This window comes from Schistocerca piceifrons, chromosome 3 (genome assembly GCF_021461385.2).
Source record: "Schistocerca piceifrons isolate TAMUIC-IGC-003096 chromosome 3, iqSchPice1.1, whole genome shotgun sequence".
NCBI classification, from domain to species: Eukaryota; Metazoa; Arthropoda; class Insecta; order Orthoptera; family Acrididae; genus Schistocerca; species Schistocerca piceifrons.
In genome coordinates this window covers 596887549-596906459 of record NC_060140.1, presented here as the reverse complement: position 1 = coordinate 596906459, position 18911 = coordinate 596887549, and positions in this window count along the sequence as shown.

The window sequence follows — 18911 nt, the reverse complement described above, 5'->3', positions numbered from 1 at the left end:
AACCGACTCGTGGAGATAACATCTTGGACCTACCGATAACAAACAGACCTGAACTTTTCGACTCTGTAAGTGCAGAACAGGGAATCAGTGATCATAAAGCCGTTGCAGCATCCCTGAATATGGAAGTTAATAGGAATATAAAAAAAAGGGAGGAAGGTTTATCTGTTTAGCAAGAGTAATAGAAGGCAGATTTCAGACTACCTAACAGATAAAATCGAAAATTTATGTTCCGACACTGACAATGTTGAATGTTTATTGAAAAAGTTCAAGGCAATCGTGAAATGCGTTTTAGACAGGTACGTGCCGAGTAAAACTGTGAGGGACGGGAAAAACCCACCGTGGTACAACAACAAAGTTAGGATTGGTTGGTTGGTTGGTTGGGGGAAGAGACCAAACAGCGAGGTTATCGGTCTCATAGTATTAGGTAAGGATGGGGAAGGAAGTCGGCCGTGCCCTTTCAAAGGAACCATCCCGGCATTTGCCCGGAGCGATTTAGGGAAATCACGGAAAACCTAAATCAGGACGGCCGGACGCGGGATTGAACCGTCGTCCTTCCGAAAGTTAGGAAACTACTGCGAAAGCAAAGTTTAAACGCAGCCAAAACCTCTCAGACAAACGGAAGCTAAACGATGTCAAAGTTAGCGTAAGGAGGGCTATGCGTGAAGCGTTGAGTGAATTCGAAAGTAAAATTCTATGTACCGACTTGACAGAAAATCCTAGGAAATTCTGGTCTTACGTTAAATCAGTAAGTGGCTCGAAACAGCATATCCAGACACTCTGGGATGATGATGGCATTAAAATAGAGGATGACACTCGTAAAGCTGAAATACTAAACACCTTTTTCCAAAGCTGTTTCACAGAGGAAGACCGCACTGCAGTTCCTTCTCTAAATTCTCGCACAAACGAAAAAATGGCTGACATCGAAATAAGTGTCCAAGGAATAGAAAAGCAACTGGAATCACTCAACAGAGGAAAGTCCACTGGACCCGACTGGATACCAGTTCGATTCTACACAGAGTACGCGAAAGAACTTGCCCCCTTCTAACAGCCGTGCACCGCAAGTCTCTAGAGGAACGGAAGGTTCCAAATGATTGGAAAAGAGCACATGTAGTCCCAGTCTTCAAAAAGGGTCGTCGAGCAGATGCGCAAAACTATAGACCTATATCTCTGACGTCGATCTGTTGTAGAATTTTAGAACATGATTTTTTCTCGAGTATCATGTCGTTCTGGGAAACCCAGAATCTACTATGTAGGAATCAACATGGATTCCGGAAACAGCGATTGTGTGAGACCCAACTCGCTTTATTTGTTCATGAGACCCAGAAAATATAAGATACAGGCTCCCAGGTAGATGCTATTTTTCTTGACTTCCGGAAGGCGTTCGATACAGTTCCGCACTGTCGCCTGATAAACAAAGTAAGAGCCTACGGAATATCAGACCAGCTGTGTGACTGGATTGAAGAGTTTTTAGCAAACAGAACACAGCATGTTGTTATCAATGGAGAGACGTCTACAGACGTTAAAGTAACCTCTGGCGTGCCACAGGGAAGTGTTATGGGACCATTGCTTTTCACAATATATATAAATGACCTAGTAGATAGTGTCGGAAGTTCCATGCGGCTTTTCGTGGATGATGCTGTAGTATACAGAGAAGTTGCAGCATTAGAAAATTGTAGCGAAATGCAGGAAGATCTGCAGCGGATAGGCACTTGGTGCAGGGAGTGGCAACTGACCCCAGGAAGATCTGCAGCGGATAGGCACTTGGTGCAGGGAGTGGCAACTGACCCCTAACATAGACAAATGTAATGTATTGCGAATAGATAGAAAGAAGGATCCTTTATTGTATGATTATATGATAGCGGAACAAACATTGGTAGCAGTTACTTCTGTAAAGTATCTGGGAGTATGCGTGCGGAACGATTTGAAGTGGAATGATCATATAAAATTAATTGTTGGTAAGGCGGGTACCAGGTTGAGATTCATTGGGATAGTCCTTAGAAATTGTAGTCCATCAACAAAGGAGGTGGCTTACAAAACACTCGTTCGACCTGTACTTGAGTATTGCTCATCAGTGTGGGATCCGTACCAGTTCAGGTTGACGGAGGAGATAGAGAAGATCCAAAGAAGAGCGGCGCGTTTCGTCACAGGGTTAATTGGTAACCGTGATAGCGTTACGGAGATGTTTAACAAACTCAAGTGGCAGACTGTGCAAGAGAGGCGCTCTGCATCGCGGTGTAGCTTGCTCGCCAGGTTTCGAGAGGGTGCGTTTCTGGATGAGGTATCGAATATATTGCTTCCGCCTACTTATACCTCCCGAGGAGATCACGAATGTAAAATTAGAGAGATTAGAGCGCGTACGGAGACTTTCAGACAGTCGTTCTTCCCGCGAACCATACGCGACTGGAACAGGGAAGGGAGGTAATGACAGTAGCACGTAAAGTGCCCTCCGCCACACACCGTTGGGTGGCTTGCGGAGGATAAATGTAGATGTAGATGTAGATGTAGGCGTGGTCAGTCTAGTGACAGCCACAGTCATTGTCGGATGTGTGGTGCTCTTGTCTCGTGTCAGTGTTAACAAAGCTTTTCCAAAACTGCACTGCGGCTTGCGGCCGGACGTCTTCGTTCTACAGACTGTGAATATCGCCAACGACAACACAAAACAAACTTCAGGAAATCGACGGATAGATTCGGATTCCCGTACGGGAAAGAATTTCCCTTATCGATACGGGTGACAGGTGCTGAGTCGCAACAATCAATCTTTCTGAACACAAAGTGCTTGAGTTTCAATAAGACGTTCCTGCGACGAGATTCTCGCTATAGTAATTAACGACGCATGAGCACGAGTAATCAGGCCGTTGATTTTCCTGCTGCCACATGAGAGACTTGCAAAATATCTGGGACCTGCAATTCATACATGTTAGATACCGTCTTTTACGACTGTAGTGAGAGTATTATTAAGACAAACGCTATTCTCTTAATTTTAAAGCATCTTTAGTTGTTTGCTTCTTACAATCTGGTTTGCGATGATCATAAACAGTTCTCATGCTTTAAGTTACTATTATAAACAGTATTAATCATTATCTTTATTCACGGTTTTTGTTGCTTACGTCATTCTTCCTGTTCCTCTACACGTGTGAGGTAGATTTTAGCACACAGGACTTCCACTAACACTAAATGTATTCACGTTTTTGTGTTACGGGAACCACCGCCGCCTCGCGATTTCGTGTGCTTTGTCTTGCTGTTGCGGGATGCGTCCGTTTTTCGTTAGTTTTGGTAGCATGGGGAGCCTCTGATATTGCTCTGTATGTGTGAGTGCGTCTGCCAACAGTAGTCTTGACAGACTCTACGCAGAACGGGAGCTCTTGCCAGACTACGGTGACTGTGAGATTATTTATGCTAGTACCCATCACAGAACTTCACCCATTTTTAATTGGCGTAATACTTATTTAATCTCCAGTTCAGATCGTTAAAACCGTCGACTGCAGGTTGGATTCAGCAGCTGATCTGTGCAAATGAACTGTTTGTTTAACTATACACTCCACGAGTTGTATATTTACGACATATTACTTGTTGTATGTACTTACTTTCTATGTTGCTTGTCGCTACTCCAATTGTTTGCATTTATAATCAAAGCACTAACACTTTTTCTTTGCATACCGCACGAAACCACTGAGTATTCACCATCTAACATGTCTGTTTGCATTGGAGAATTATGTCTATGGTCAGAGTTACATTTTTCTTATAATACTGCTGAAGTCAGTTAGGGGTATGCATGAGATATTTGTAATTTAAAGTTCTGTATAATTAAAAATATTAAATTGCTTAGCATGAATGTACTGGGTGCTATGTATGGTTATTTATGAAGTGCAGTGCTGTCTGGTGCTACAGTAAATATTTAAAAAAATATAGTACACTTTATACAACAGAATGGGCGTTACATATCTCAATTACACGGTTAATAAATTTGACATATTGGAGTGACATTTGTTATGAATAAAGATGGAACTGCTCACTTAGCTCACGTACGTAATGCAGAGGTACTACAGACAGTGGATGGGCTCACATTAGAAATGACAGTGGAATAGAGGGTCTTTTATTTGTTATTGGAATTTCTACTTGATTGTACATATTATAAAAACTAACTCGATGTAGTAACTAGAGATTAACTACGTATTACCCCAACTGAAACGGGTGAAAGCCCGAAACAAATATTCGTATACATAAAAATACGTGAAATTTGACTGGTTGCTGTATTTCTTAAAGTAACATAACTCACACAGAGCCCAACAACCAGTAAAACTAATAAATTAATTAGTGGTCAATCCGTTTTTTCGGATCACACCGCTTTTCACATATCGGTACACTAGCAGCCTCAGCAGATGCACAGGCACCAAAGGATCTGGCACCTGAATTGCAGCCTTCTAGCACACATAGACTTGGAAGCCCAAATCGTGGGAGTCCGGCGCTCAAAATTTCAGTCAGGCATACTTTTGTGGACCAGACACACTAAGCTTAAAATGAGAAACTGCTTAGAAAACCTATCCAGTTAGTCGAGCAAGATGGAATAAGACAAGGAAATATTATTTTCTGGCACTGTGGCATGAAAATTCTTCACCAAACATGTTATATAAAATATAGCCACAATCAAACGGATCAAACCAAAGATCATTAATCTGTGCTGATTGCATGCATTACCCCTGCTCCATGCCCCATGTGATCCAAGAGTACCGATGAACCCGCTCTCTTTCAAATCACCGCTGTATTAGACATCATCGGCACCCAACACAGCAGTCAGTCTGATAGAAAGGCTTTCACTGCAGAGTACTATACTACTTTCTATTCTGAAAAAACAACAGACCTTACACCTCACACAGATTGACCCACGGCTGGGAGCATATTATCAGAGACCACCGACGTACTCTAACCGCAAGAGTCAGAACAGAGAAATTGCACTCAACGTTAAAAATGGCACCACGGTTCAAACCTCCCATCGTGGACGGATTAGCGGTAGGATTTTACGTGCGCTACTTTTCTGTGCGTATCTTACTGTAATAACAGTTTTGCTTCTTGTATGTCTGATTGGCCATTACTGACGTAACGCGGTGTGGGGTGGGCGGAGTATCGCGTACTTAAGCAACAACTCCGTTGCTGTCTTCAGCAGTTGGTGTTCTTGGCTCCATGATACTTGCTCCGTTCACAGACATTGTCTGTCATTATGAGCATACATTCTTCGTTTAGCTTTGGTTGGGTTTTATGTATTTTATATTCTACTATTATTATCAGATTTCCCCCTGAATCCATTCTATACTGATATTTCACTGTATATGGTCTGAGGATCGTCACATTTCGACTGCATCCGGTTACCACTGCCAATAACTATTTTATCGCAGTGAACACTGGTTTTTATACAATTTTAAAATATTTTAACAAGATCATTGACATTTTCCACGACAAATATCCTAAAAGATTACACGCCAGCCATTCGGCTTATTATTTTGTTAAACTCTTACTTAAAATAACTGACACGCACTCTTAACAACAGACTAAAACCTTTTTATCTTATATCATGTGACCGTACCAACGAAGTGACATTCACAACTGACCAATGACGACCATTCTACAACATTATAGAGATGTAATGCATAAGATCTGGCAGGCGAACACATCAATCTACGTCGTACTTTCACAGCTAGAAAGAGCATATGGCCGACCAGATTATGGTTACCTCTTTCACATGTCTGCTCTCGGCTTTCGCTCTGCTTTCACTGATCTCATCTCAACATTTATCCGCAGCACATTAACGATGTAAAAAATAAATGAAACGGTCGCGAAACTCACCTTTCTCAAAGAAGAGTTCGACAGGGTTGCCCTTTATCCGCTAGATTGTTCGCGCTAGCCACAGAACCCCTGCTGCGACATCTAAACCACACAATTGGTTGTCATTCAATATGGCCTCAAAAATGTCTTCAGAGCGTAAAAAGATGACGTTACCTTGATACACCAAGGTGGCAGACACACCCGGCCCACCTGATTGCCGGCCGGAATGGCCGAGCGGTTCTAGGCGCTACAAAAAAAAAATGGCTCTGAGCAGTATGGGACTTCTGAGGTCATCAGTCCCCTAGAACTTAGAACTACTTAAACCGAACTAACCTAAGGACATCACACACATCCATGCCCGAGGCAGGATTCGAACCTGCGACCGTAGCGGTCGCGCGGTTCCGGACTGAAGCGTCTAGAGCCGCTCGGCCACCACGGCCGGCTAGGCGCTACAGTCTGGAACCGCGCGACCGCTACGGTTCCAGATTCGAATCCTGCGTCTGGCATGGAGGTGTGTGATGTCCTTAGGTTAGTTCTAGGGGAATGATGACCTCAGAAGTTAAGTCCCATAGTGCCCAGAGCCGTTTGAACTATTTGAACCGATCTGATTCTAGGAAACTGCAAACCGTACAGTGGAAAATAAGTAAATCTGTAATTTAAGCTAGGGACTGGCATCTGCACGAATTGCAGCACCCTTAGTTACCAAGTGTAGACATCCGGAAACATCTAGGGATGTTTCTTTACTGTAAGCGAGATGATAAGGATCAACTGACTGATTAAGGCGCACAAAATGAAAATCTCTGATGACAGGACAAATCTGAGTATCTCGACCGTCTTCGGAAGGTCTTCTTCGTCAGCCAATACAATCTTAAGACGGTTGCAGCATATAACAGCAGTCTTGACCACACCTAATGCAATCGCTCGTCAAGTAATGGTCACAACTTCTTGGCACCTCTGCAATAGAATGTATTGAAAGTACCTTTTAAAGTCATTACCATACCAACTACTTAGGTCTTGGACTTACAAACGCAGGAACCCTCTGCACGGCGATTCTTTCTAGGAAGCATCCGCAGTGGGACTAACGGCAGAATAAATCAATATCTCTATGAAGCCTTTATCAGAAAATCCATCCATTGCTGCCTCGAGTCATTGCTGCTGCTAATGTTGTACCAGAATACGTTGCCATCTACTATCCAGTTCTGAACTAACTGGGCGGGTGAGTGATTCGTCGCTACACATTCTCCCCATGCAGTACTTTGCTTCGTTCTCTTCCGCCGGAAACAACCTCTCCACCTCCCCTCCCCCTACCAGCCCAGTGTGCCCACTGTGCGGACTAATGTCTTGCATCAAATGATACCAACCTTCCTAAATGCGACATGGTATCAAACGACCATATGCACCGCATCCGCGAGTGGCAAATTAAACAGAGTCAGCCTTGCAGAGATCCTGGTCAGCAAGCCTAGTCAAAATCCCTGATACCGTCGAACATCGATTCTTTTATAGGGACCAAACTGTCATTAGGAACTGGACGGCAAAGAAATACTCTTATCACAATGACGGCACTTCGTGCATTGCGCCCTGCAGGCTGAACATCCCGGTCTTCAAGACTTCAGGGCCCACCTCAAAAACATGAATGGTGTCTAATGAAGCGCTTGCAAACGTGATGTAAAACTATCTTTCATGTCTTCATCCGCATTATAATGCCTACACCTTAACCCATGATCAAGCCTCTTCCCAGCTCCATGCCCTTCTCTGAACCCAGTCACTCCCTTTTGCCAACTGTAGGAGAGAGTGTACGCACTTAGTATGTGCCCGCTGGGATTATTTATCGATTCAGTATGTTACTGGTCTCAGAGACAGGCCAGTGGCTCAGGTATCAACACGAGTGCTATTCACATTCAAGAAGGAGCTTATTGAGTTAAATATTTATCATTTTGTTTCGGATAAACACATGATTCCTTTTAACACTCTCTGCAGATGACGGAGCTACTTATGCACAATTACAATGAAAAGTCTAGAAGAACGCAGACAGATAGAAAGTCTAAAACTGTACCCAACAGAAACGAAGACGGTGTAGGTGATACTGGTGAACGAAGGGTGGGCTGCAAGGGGAAGATGGAGGATGGAAGCACCTGCACTCCCCCCCCCCGCCCCCCCCCCCCCACACACACACAGAAACACACGCACAAAAAACACAAAAGGTTTTCCAGGCGAAAGATCACTTGCGCGCTAAAGGCAAAGGTCCCATGTTTGAGTCACGGTGCAGCACACAGCTTCAAACAGCCAGGAAGATTCAAATCAACACACATTTCGCTGCAGAGTGAACGTTCATACTGGATGCTTACTGCTACTTTGCATTTTCATCAGGTTATGAACATGAGTCTTACTACAGAAATAAATTCAAAAAGTTATGAATCTGTTAGTGCCTGTTCATCGATAGTACTTCCCTCCCTTATGTTGCTGAGCTGTGAGCGCGCTTCCTCGTGTTTCGTAACAAAACTTACAGTGAGGTTTCCAACAGGAAACTGAATAAATCCACATCTCTCTCTGTGTCATACCGAACGAATTTCACTTTCCTGTTTTACAGTTTGAGGTTTTCGCGGGTTTATATTGATTCCTGTGGTTGCAGAAACTATTGCCAGCTACCGTTTTCTTGGCGACTTGAGTCGTGACGCCTTAGCGCTTCTGCAACGGATTTAAGCACGCACGCAGTTACATGCAGTCTGCTAGGGTGTGGCTGTTTTCGTTCAGCTTCGCGTGTATCGTGGCTTGTACCAGAGAGTCGAGATGGTCGCTTCACATATCTGTGCGGTAGATGTTCACGTCGCGAGCGGACAGAATCCTCATTTACTCCGGAGTTGCAACTTTTCCCTGCCCGAGCAGTGAGGGGGCCATATTAAGGAGCTGGAGCGTTTCTTCTTCCTTGGGTGGTGGACACGGTCATGCACACCACCCTTGATTCCCTTTGGCCTGATATAGGCACGACGGTGAGGCACTGTTTCTTGTGGGTGTTAAGAGTTGGTCATAATTCACGAGACAACAACCCAGTTTTGCAGTTACTTTGGGTGTTCGTTTGTTATTTAAGAGTAAACTGATTCAGATAGTTCTGCTGGCCGTGTTTGACTGATGGCTTTATGTGGATCAGCATCCTAGTGATGACTACCTGCCAATTTGATGAAATTACTCAGGACCTTCAATAAGCAATGCGACACATATTTTTTCTGAAAGCAGGTTGGTTTTATTCAGGATTTCAGTACAACATATCATTCCCCGCGGTTTTTGCTATAAAATCGCATTTTTCAACATAATCTCCGATCAATGAGACAGTCGTACGCCACATTACTGAGCGACACCATATTATTCCCCACTGTTTTTGCTATAAAATCGCATTTTTCAACATAATCTCCGATCAACGAGACAGTCGTACGCCGCATTACTGAGCGACAACATATTATTCCCCACTGTTTTTGCTATAAAATCGCATTTTTCAACATAATCTCCGATCAATGAGACAGTCGTACGCCACATTACTGAGCGACTCTATATGCCCATATCGTTACCACTCTACTTGTCGATGACGGAGCCAGCGTCTTGCAGCATCAACAACCTACCTGTCATCCACGTTCTGCTTCCCGCAGAGTTCATCCTTCTACATCTACATCTACATGGATACTCTGCAAATCACATTTAAGTGCTTGGCAGAGGGTTCATCGAACCACCTTCACAATTCTCTATTATTCCAATCTCGTATAGCGTGCGGAAGGAATGAACAACTATATCTCTCCGTACGAGTTCTGATTTCCCTTATTTTATCGTGGTGATCGTTCCGCCCTATGTAGGTCGGTGTCAACAAAATATTTTCGCATTCAGAGGAGAAAGTTGATGATTGGAATTTCGTGTAAAGATTCCGTAGCAACGAAAAACCCCTTTCTTTTAATGATTTCCAGCCCAAATCCAGTATCATTTCTGTGACACTCTCTCCCATATTTCGCGATAATACAAAACTGGCTGCCTTTCTTTGAACTTTTTCGATGTATTTCGTCAGTCCTACTTGGTAGGGATCCCACACCGCGCAGCAGTATTCTAGAAGAGGACGGACATACGTAGTCTAGGTAGTCTCCTTAGTAGGTCTGTTACGTTTTCTAAGTGTCCTGCCAATAAAATGCAGTCTTTGGTTAGCCATCCCCACAATGTTTTCTATGTGTTCTTTCCAATTTAAATTATTCGTAATTGTAATACCTAAGTATTTAGTTGAATTTACGGCTTTTAGATTAGACTGATTTATCTTGTAACCGAAGTTTAACGAATTCTTTTTAGTACTCATGTGGATTATCTCGCACTTTTCGTTATTTAATATCAACTGCCACTTTTCGCACCATACAGATGTTTTTTCTTAATCGTTTTGCAATTTGTTTGGATCTTCTGATGACTTTATTAGTCGATAAACGACAGCGCCATCTGCAAACAACCGAAGACGGCTGCTCAGATTGTCTCCCAAATCGTTTATATAGATAAGGAACAGCAAAGGGCCTATAACACTACCTCGGGGAACGCCTGAAATCACTTCTGTTTTACTCGATGACTTTCCGTCAATTACTACGAACTGTGAACTCTCTGACAGGAAATCGCAAATCCAGTCACATAACTGAGACGATATTCCATAAGCACGCAATTTTACTACGAGACGCTTGTGTGGTACAGTGTCAAAAGCCTTCCGGAAATCCAGAAATACGAAATCGATCTGAAATCCCTTGTCAATAGCACTCAGCACTTCATGTGAATAAAGAGCTAATTGTGTTCCACAGGAACGATGTTTTCTAAAGCCATGTTGTCTGTGTGTCAATAGACCGTTTCCTTCGAGGTAATTCATAATGTTCGAACACTATATATGTTCTAAAATCCTGCTCCATATCGACGTTAACGATATTGGCCTGTAATTTAGTGGATTACTCGTACTACCTTTCTTGAATACTGGTGTGGCCTGTGCAACTTTCCGGTCTTTGGGTACGGATCTTTCTTCGAGCGAACGGTTGTATATGATTGTTAAGTATGGAGCTAATGCATCAGCATACTGCGAAAGGAACCTAATTGGTATACAGTCTGGACCAGAATATTTGCTTTTTTTTTAAGTGATTTGAGTTGCTTCACTACTCCGAGGATATTTACTTCTATGTTACTCATGTTGGCAGCTGTTCTCGATTCGAATTCTGGAATATTTACTTCGTCCTCTTTTGTGAAGGCATTTCAGTAAATCACCTGCTTTGGCAGCTCTGTCTTCATTGGGCCGAACTCGTGTTTCTTTATGGTGTTCTGTTATGCGGCGAGGAACCAGTCTGGCACACACCTTTGAACACCCCCAACTGGTGGACGAATGTGTCAGCTCTATGGACAGAGACGTCCAAATGTGCAGCGAGATGTTTGATTGTGGTCCGTCGATCACCTCAAATGAGTATATCGGCAGGTTCCAACACTCCACGAGAGACAGCCGTGTGTGACCGGCCGGCGCACGGGAGATCGGACACGTTTGCGTGACCTAGTTCCGATGATGACAGACGCCTCGCTCAACGACTCATCGCGCGTTTGTTGACTGCCAGGTCTCCGCAGACGCTTTGCAAGCTCACGTGAATTTCTGCGTTACTCTGGTTTTCCGCCAAAAGGAATTAAATGACAAATCTCTGCTTGCAACGCATCTCCGTTACAAACGCCATTTTTAAGTCTATGAATGGCTCTGCCATCTTACAAAACTTCATGAAACTAAAGGGGCTGCAGCGAGAGTATTTCACGATGTCCCATACCAAATTCCGAATTTTTTTTTTCAATTTAAATCGGCTGGCAAAAATAAAAATTGTGTTGCATTACTTATTCAACATCTCTCGTATTTAACTATAAGAGGTTATCAGATTCAGAATGCGTATTTGTTTTCTGAATTAATGTTTCAGTGTCTGCTGGTTCCTGTATTAAAGTGCATTTTATATACGTTTTCTTAAACTTGCTACTAGGGGGCCAAATGGACTCGGTTGTATTCCGTCATACTTCTGCTGTGTTTAGGGGTCCACATATTGACTCCCATTCACTTGACGTGTAAATTTAATGTGTACTCTGTGCGTTACACTTTGTGGAGCAATTGTCTGGGAGATCTAACGAAATTGAACCCTCACTGTAACAGCCCAGTTCATGTACTCTAGGCTCATCAGCTGCCTGACATCTCATTTCTCGTAAAAGTGGTTGGTAACATCCTCAGTCTGCTACAAAGATGTGTAAGTTATTTTAAATTTTCTGTTTACTATGATTACGGATATTGGAGAAGTAATAATTCTCTTTGGGTTCTTCATAGGCGTGTATGTAAAGTTAAGATTGTCAATACTGATGTTATGTGCTAATTGACTGATATCTGTTATTGCAAAAGTCTGCTTCACAGATGTGTATATTATTTAAATTTTCTGTTTTCTATGTTAATCCACATTAGTGAAATACTAATAAAGTTAAACATTTTAATACTAATTTTCTCATCTGTGTGACTTATATTTGTTGATGCACAAGTCTGGTCCACAGACGTGGACATTTAGGAATTTTTGCTGCTTATCATGACTGTACAAACTGGTTGATCATAATCCCCACAGTTTGCTTTTACAGCAGTGCATGTAGCTTTCTTGATTTTTACTACTAACTTTCTCTGTGCGTTTAGGTAATTGTTGATGTTACAGTTGTCCCTGTCTACTTTACAGAAGTGTATATTGTTTCAAGTTTTGGGAATCTGTTAAGGAATATTACAGGAATTGTTAAAACGAATAAATAATTTCCTTAAATTTTCTGTTGCACATATTAGTGATATAATTCCTCTGTCTGCTTCAAGGCTTCGTTTGTAAATCTGCTGCTATTATTTTTTTCACTTTCGTGTTTTGATTTTTATTGGTGATGCACTCCATTCCGTCAGAGACGTATAAACTATTTTCATTGTCAATTATCTGCTGATCCATATTTCAGAAACTGTTGTTTGAGAAACTTGTTATAACAGTTGAGTACGAACAAGTACTACTTGCTTTCGTAAATCTGAAACCAATCTCAGTGATAAATAAGTAAATAGTTCATCAGGTTACTTTCCATTGGGAAAGTGGGTGCACTCAGCGACTGTTACGTGATTTATAAATTATGGAGCGCAGCAATCAGCCGTCCTATTTTTTGTAGGTTTTATTACGCAAATCCAGATTTCGGCTAGTGCCTAGCCATTATCAATGCAACATTTTCTAATCTCGATGCATGTTATTTCCGTGTTGTCAGTCACTGTGACTGACGCCCGAACAACAGGGAACTAACAGGCATCGAGATTAGAAAATGTTGCACTGAGAATGGCTAGGCACTAGCAGAAGTCTGGATTTGCGTAATAAAACCTACAAAAAAAAAGGACGACTGATTGCAGCGCTCTATAATTTATAAATAAATACTTTTCTTTCAGACATTATTTTATTTTCGCTCAGGCCCTTACTACTCCCATATCCTAGATCCGCACTAGTTCAGTAGCAGCAGAAGATGTTTCTGATTGAATGGCAGGTTCTGATCCTGTGTGTTGGTAGGAAAGAGAGTTTTATCTATGCTGTTGTTTGCTATCTCATGTGTAGCTAAATATCGAACTGCTGCAACATGGTGGGCTTTGATGCCACAAATGACTAGGACTCAAGCGTATTTGATCCGTCTGGATAACACAATCGTTCCAGAATGAGATTTTCACTCTGCAGCTGAGTGTGCGCTGATATGGAACTTCCTGGCAGATTAAAACTGTGTGCCGTACCGAGACTCGAACTCGGGACCTTTGCCTTTCGCGGGAAAATGCTCTACCAACTGAGCTACCCAAGCACAACTCACGCCCCGTCCTCAAAGCTTTACTTCCGCCAGTACCTCGTCTCCTACCTTCCAAACTTCACAGAAGCTCTCCTGCGAACCTTGCAAGACTAGCACTCCTGAAAGAAAGGATATTGCGGAGACATGGCTTAGGAGACGAGGTCCGGGCGGAAGTAAAGCTGTGAGGATGGGGCGTGAGTCGTGCTTGGATAGCTCAGTTGGTAGAGCACTTGACCACGAAAGGCAAAGGTCCCGAGTTCGAGTCTCACTCCGGCACACAGTTTTAATCTGCCAGGAAGTTTCAACACAATCGTTATTTAGGTGTGGAAAACGACGCGAAAAGGGCCTCCCTTATTGAAGAGAAATGGGGTAAAATCCTTCTGTTACAGGCTAATGCAATTTTGATACGTTGTTAATATACTTCCGGGTGGCATAAAGAAGGGAATTTCCTACCTGACTCAACCGCTAGCGATGAGAAAGGTTGGAACCTCCTCGCCGCTCGCGGTCAAAAATGGGGGTAGGTGGAAACTGTTTAGTAAATAACCTAATTTGCTTTTGCCTATTATGCAGACCATCGACTAGTTATCAGTAGACATAAGTGGTGAGATTATCGATCTTTTATGGCTAACAGCTCGTTTAAAAACCTATTATGAGAATATTAGGATTGTCACGTCAGGTCACGGAGCCGGAAGCAATTAAACACATTCTGAAAGGTAATGTGCAGAAGGTCGGTGATATATTCTTTTCACTAATAAATCTGAAAAATTTGTTCATTGGATAAATTAGTAGCGATTATAAGGATTGTTCGTTTTTAGTTAAGGAAGTTGTGAGTTGAGTTCAGACCGGAACCCTTTGCAGCAGAAGGCACACACACACACCAACAGTACGCGTGATCGATTGACAGATGCTATAACATGTTTTCAGTGCAGTGAGTCAGGTCTTTTAGTGTGGGACATGGCGTGAGACGGAGCTGCTGGCATAATGTAGCGTCTCACAGTTGCAAGGCCGAGAGGCCATTTAATACTAGAACCGTCGGAGCGGTCAAAATTATGACTACACATTTTCAACACGTTATTTTGGTTGCAGTTTTCGTCATATTACTGTGAGCTTCAGTGACGTTTCCAGATTACCGGTCAGAATCATCCGTACTAAATATAATCATTTTTTGACAATTGGGTAGGACGTTGCTAACGAATATACCTAGAACTGCTGAAACAGTCAATTTGACTTATATTTGACTGATTATTATAATAAAACGTGTTACAATATGTCGGTCTTCCTCTGGATCAGATTAAATCTGTTATAACTATTCTCTAAACTGAGATAATATGTACAGCAATGAAACTCTCATAGTTTATTGACGTCCATTGTTTTCCTCTGCGTCTCCAGTATTGTCACTCGTGAGTTTGTCACAGTACGGTAACACACTTCCTATATCACTGTCGCTTACCGACGCAGAATTATTCGCTCTGTTGCAGGATATTCCAGAATGTGACGTAGATGTAGACGACCTAGGAGAAGAAGCTGCGAACGAAGATTGCTGCCAAACCAAAAACCTTTCTGAAAGCAATGATTCAGATGATTCTGACGATTCATATGACGTTCAGCCACGTTAGTAATAAGAACGATATACTTCATTTTGATGTCGAAATTCAACTTTTGTGTAAAATGTATTACTTACGTTTCAGTTACTCTGGATGTATGCTTATAATTTGAAGTTTTCTGTTCGTGTATTACAATAGCGGAAAATGTAGAAAGTAAAGTAAGGTATCAGATGGTACAAACGACTAACCATCCCCGGACCCTGTAATATTTTACTAGGTACAGATGGTGTCACAGAGTCGACTGTAGCAGAGTTTGGAAAGAACACGTCTGGCCAACTGACGTGTCATAACATACGGAAGGAAATTTGAGGACCTAGTCCACATTCAAAGCGATGTGTTTCTGACGACAGTGTGGCGAGTGAGTGGCGTCGTTTTATTGATGAATCGGTATTGAAACAAATAAACTATACGGAAACGGAAGCAAAATGTTTTCTAAGAAATGAATTGTGTGGTGTAAGTTTGGGAAAACTGGAGGCCTACAACGCCTAGCTGTATGCTCTTGGTATTCTTGGCAACAATAGCACTGAGCTTAATGAACTGTGGTCAGAATAAGGAGGCCATCATTCGCTAGTGTACAATGGAGAGGAATTGTTTTCGAGAAATTTGCCCTTTGACTTTAGAAACGCAAGATCAGTACCCATGAAGAAAAAGAAATTTGCATTAGCATCAAAATTTTGGAACTATAATAATGGGAACGAAAAATAATAATGCCAATGTAGCGGTCAAAATGAAAGCATCGCCTGTTCTATGTACACAATACGCGTACGTTGCGACGATTTTAGTGATAAGGGCTGCAACACTGTTTGGGCCGTTTCCTGCGTAAGTCCACCATTTGTTTATACCACTTTGAATCATGAGCCAGTATGCGCTCTACTTGACTCGGATAGCAAAATCTCTTTGCTCGATTATCAGTGGTTCAATAACCATCTTCAGCTGTGTAGACTTCCTCTTACCCAAGGCCACACAAATCCGGCAATTACAGCTTGTTGAGCGTCGTATCAGAGGTAGCATTGTTCACTTCTCCCAAGACATGCAGATGCAAACAAAAATTTCATAGGTGACTATGATAAAAAGAAGGACGACTTGTATATTATATATCTCAATGTTAATGGCCTGTGCTGCAGTGTCATGATGCAACACTTACCAGACTCTGAGTTTGTGTGGATGCCTGCCGAGGGTTTGGTGAAATGAGCAAACTTGATGACTCAAATGTATGCAGTATTCTAGACGCACACCCAGGAGACAGAAGTTATGAGATTTTTCCTAATATCGTTTCAGACCTCCACTTGCCCGGGGTAGTGCAGCAAATCGACGTGGTGTGGACTCAACAAATAGCTGGAAGTCCCTAGCAGAAATAATGAGCCATGTCGCCTCTATAGCCATCCATAACTTAGAAAGTGTTGCTGGTGCAGGATTTTGTGCTTGAAATAAATATTTGTTTAAGGTCCATAAATGTTTGGTGGGGTTCATGTTGGGAAATTGGGATGGCCAAGTCATTCGCTCGAAATGTGAAGAATATTCTTCAAACCACCTGCGAAAAATTGTGGTCCGGTAACATGACGCATTGTTGTTTGTGAACAGAAGATCCAAGTGACAGAACATAGCCATTTCCAGAATGATGGGTTCAGTTGGACCTGAGGACCAAGTGTATTCCTCGTAAACACAGCCCATGCCATTATGAGACCAGCGCCAGCTTGCACTGTGCCTTTTTGACAAACTGGGTACATGGCTTCGTGAGGTCTGCCTCACAATCGAATACTTGCATCAGCTCTTATAAACTGAAATAGGGACACATCTGACCAGGCCACAGTTTTCCAGGCGTTTAGGGTCCAACCGATATGGTCACGAGCTCAAGAGGGTCTCTGCAGACAAATCGTGCTGGTAGCAAACGTACTCGCGTCGGTCATCTGTTACCATAGCACTTTATCGCTGGATTTCGCCGATCTGTCCTAAGGGATATGTTCGTCGTACTTCCCAATTGATGTTAGGGGTTATTTCAAGCAGTGGTGCATGTCTATTAACACTGATAACTATACGCAAACGCCGCTGCTCTCGGTCGTTAAGTGAAGACCGTCGGCCACTAAGTTGTCCGTGGTGAGAGGTAATGCCTTAAATCTGGTATTCTCGACACACTCTTGACGGTGTGGATTTCGGAATATTGAATTCCCTAACGATTTCCAGCGATCCAACACAAATGAGCTGGGCACCCAGAAGTTCCTACATTGTACAGGAAGAAAAACTATGTAATTCATTATAGAAATTTTATAGCTGTGTATTAAGAATAAAACTTATTCTATGCCAAATTTACCAAATATTGTCATTCCAATAATCTTCAAGCGAACAACAATGAATAATGCTGTTTCTGTCAAAACTATTCAAAAAATTCAGAAAATGAACAAACTAAAACTGGTAATTAGTTGCCAAGGGAGATACAGTACTACTGCTCTGTTTGCAGGAACTCATTTCAAGCTGAGCAGTTGACATGAGGAGACTTGATGTTGTTTCTACAAGAATGGCTGTTCTAAATAGAATGCTTGTAGATCTTTTTATGAAAATATTTGACCCGAGGAACGTTAAAGGGTGTTATACAGACATAGACAGTGTAAAATATCATGTAAGGACACCAAATATTTATGATTTTACCAGCTGGGGTACTCGACCTCGCTCAGGGAGTTGATATGAGATTATGTGGAGTTGGAATAAAAGGATAAACTCTAAAGTAAAAGATGTAAAATAATTTTAGTTAAAACATATTTCTACACATTTACAATACTTGTCTACAAACAACAGTTTTCATTATGTTATCCGGGATACATACGTACAAATTTTTTAATTTCCTGCTCAAAAGCAAGCCACGTGAGAGAAGCGGAAGTTTTTGAGATTCTTGCCGCAAGATTTTAAATATTACCCTTACTCTTTGTTAATTGTAAAACTTTAGGCTAATTTGATTGGAAATTGCAGTCTTATAAACTGAAATAGCAGTTCAGTAGAGATATTCTGAGGATAAATAGTGTGTGTCCTTTGTACTTTCCAGTCATAAGTTCGACTTCGATGATGTTATTTGATACCCGTTTGACGATCATCCGTGTTCCATTACACAGTTTTGGTGAGTTGAGTTTTCTGAGTAGTACGATCGGAGATCCAATTAAAAGTCGAAGGCGGTGTAATGGCATTCCTAGAGTTTAGAAATTCTATGGGGAAGTTCACACTTGCTTCACCGTTTACCATCTGGTTGATAGATTTGCATATTCCCTATTGACCGGGAATTTTCTTTTCAATTTTAAAGATAATATAGTCCACAATATTATTTTTAGTTGCCAAAATTGCCTTTTCAAATAATCAATCCGGATTGGTATAGTTGTGAACAATGTTTGGGTAAACTTGGTAGATGAGTTCGTTTTCTTTGAGTGGCTGTGTTACAGTATCACTGTTGAGTTTAGTGAGGCCGATTGCCTGGTCATTAGGATGTGTGCCTTCGCCTGTTTGTAAAAGTTGTTAAGAAAAATGTGCTGCGGTTTCGTCTTTCGATAGTTCAGCTGTTGACTTGGAGATAACTGTAAGTGCTTGTCGAAAATTCCTGAGGGTACGCGTAGAGCTCCGCCCACCACTTCAGAGTTTGCTCGCAAGGCTTGTAATGTTCTGTCCATAACTTCG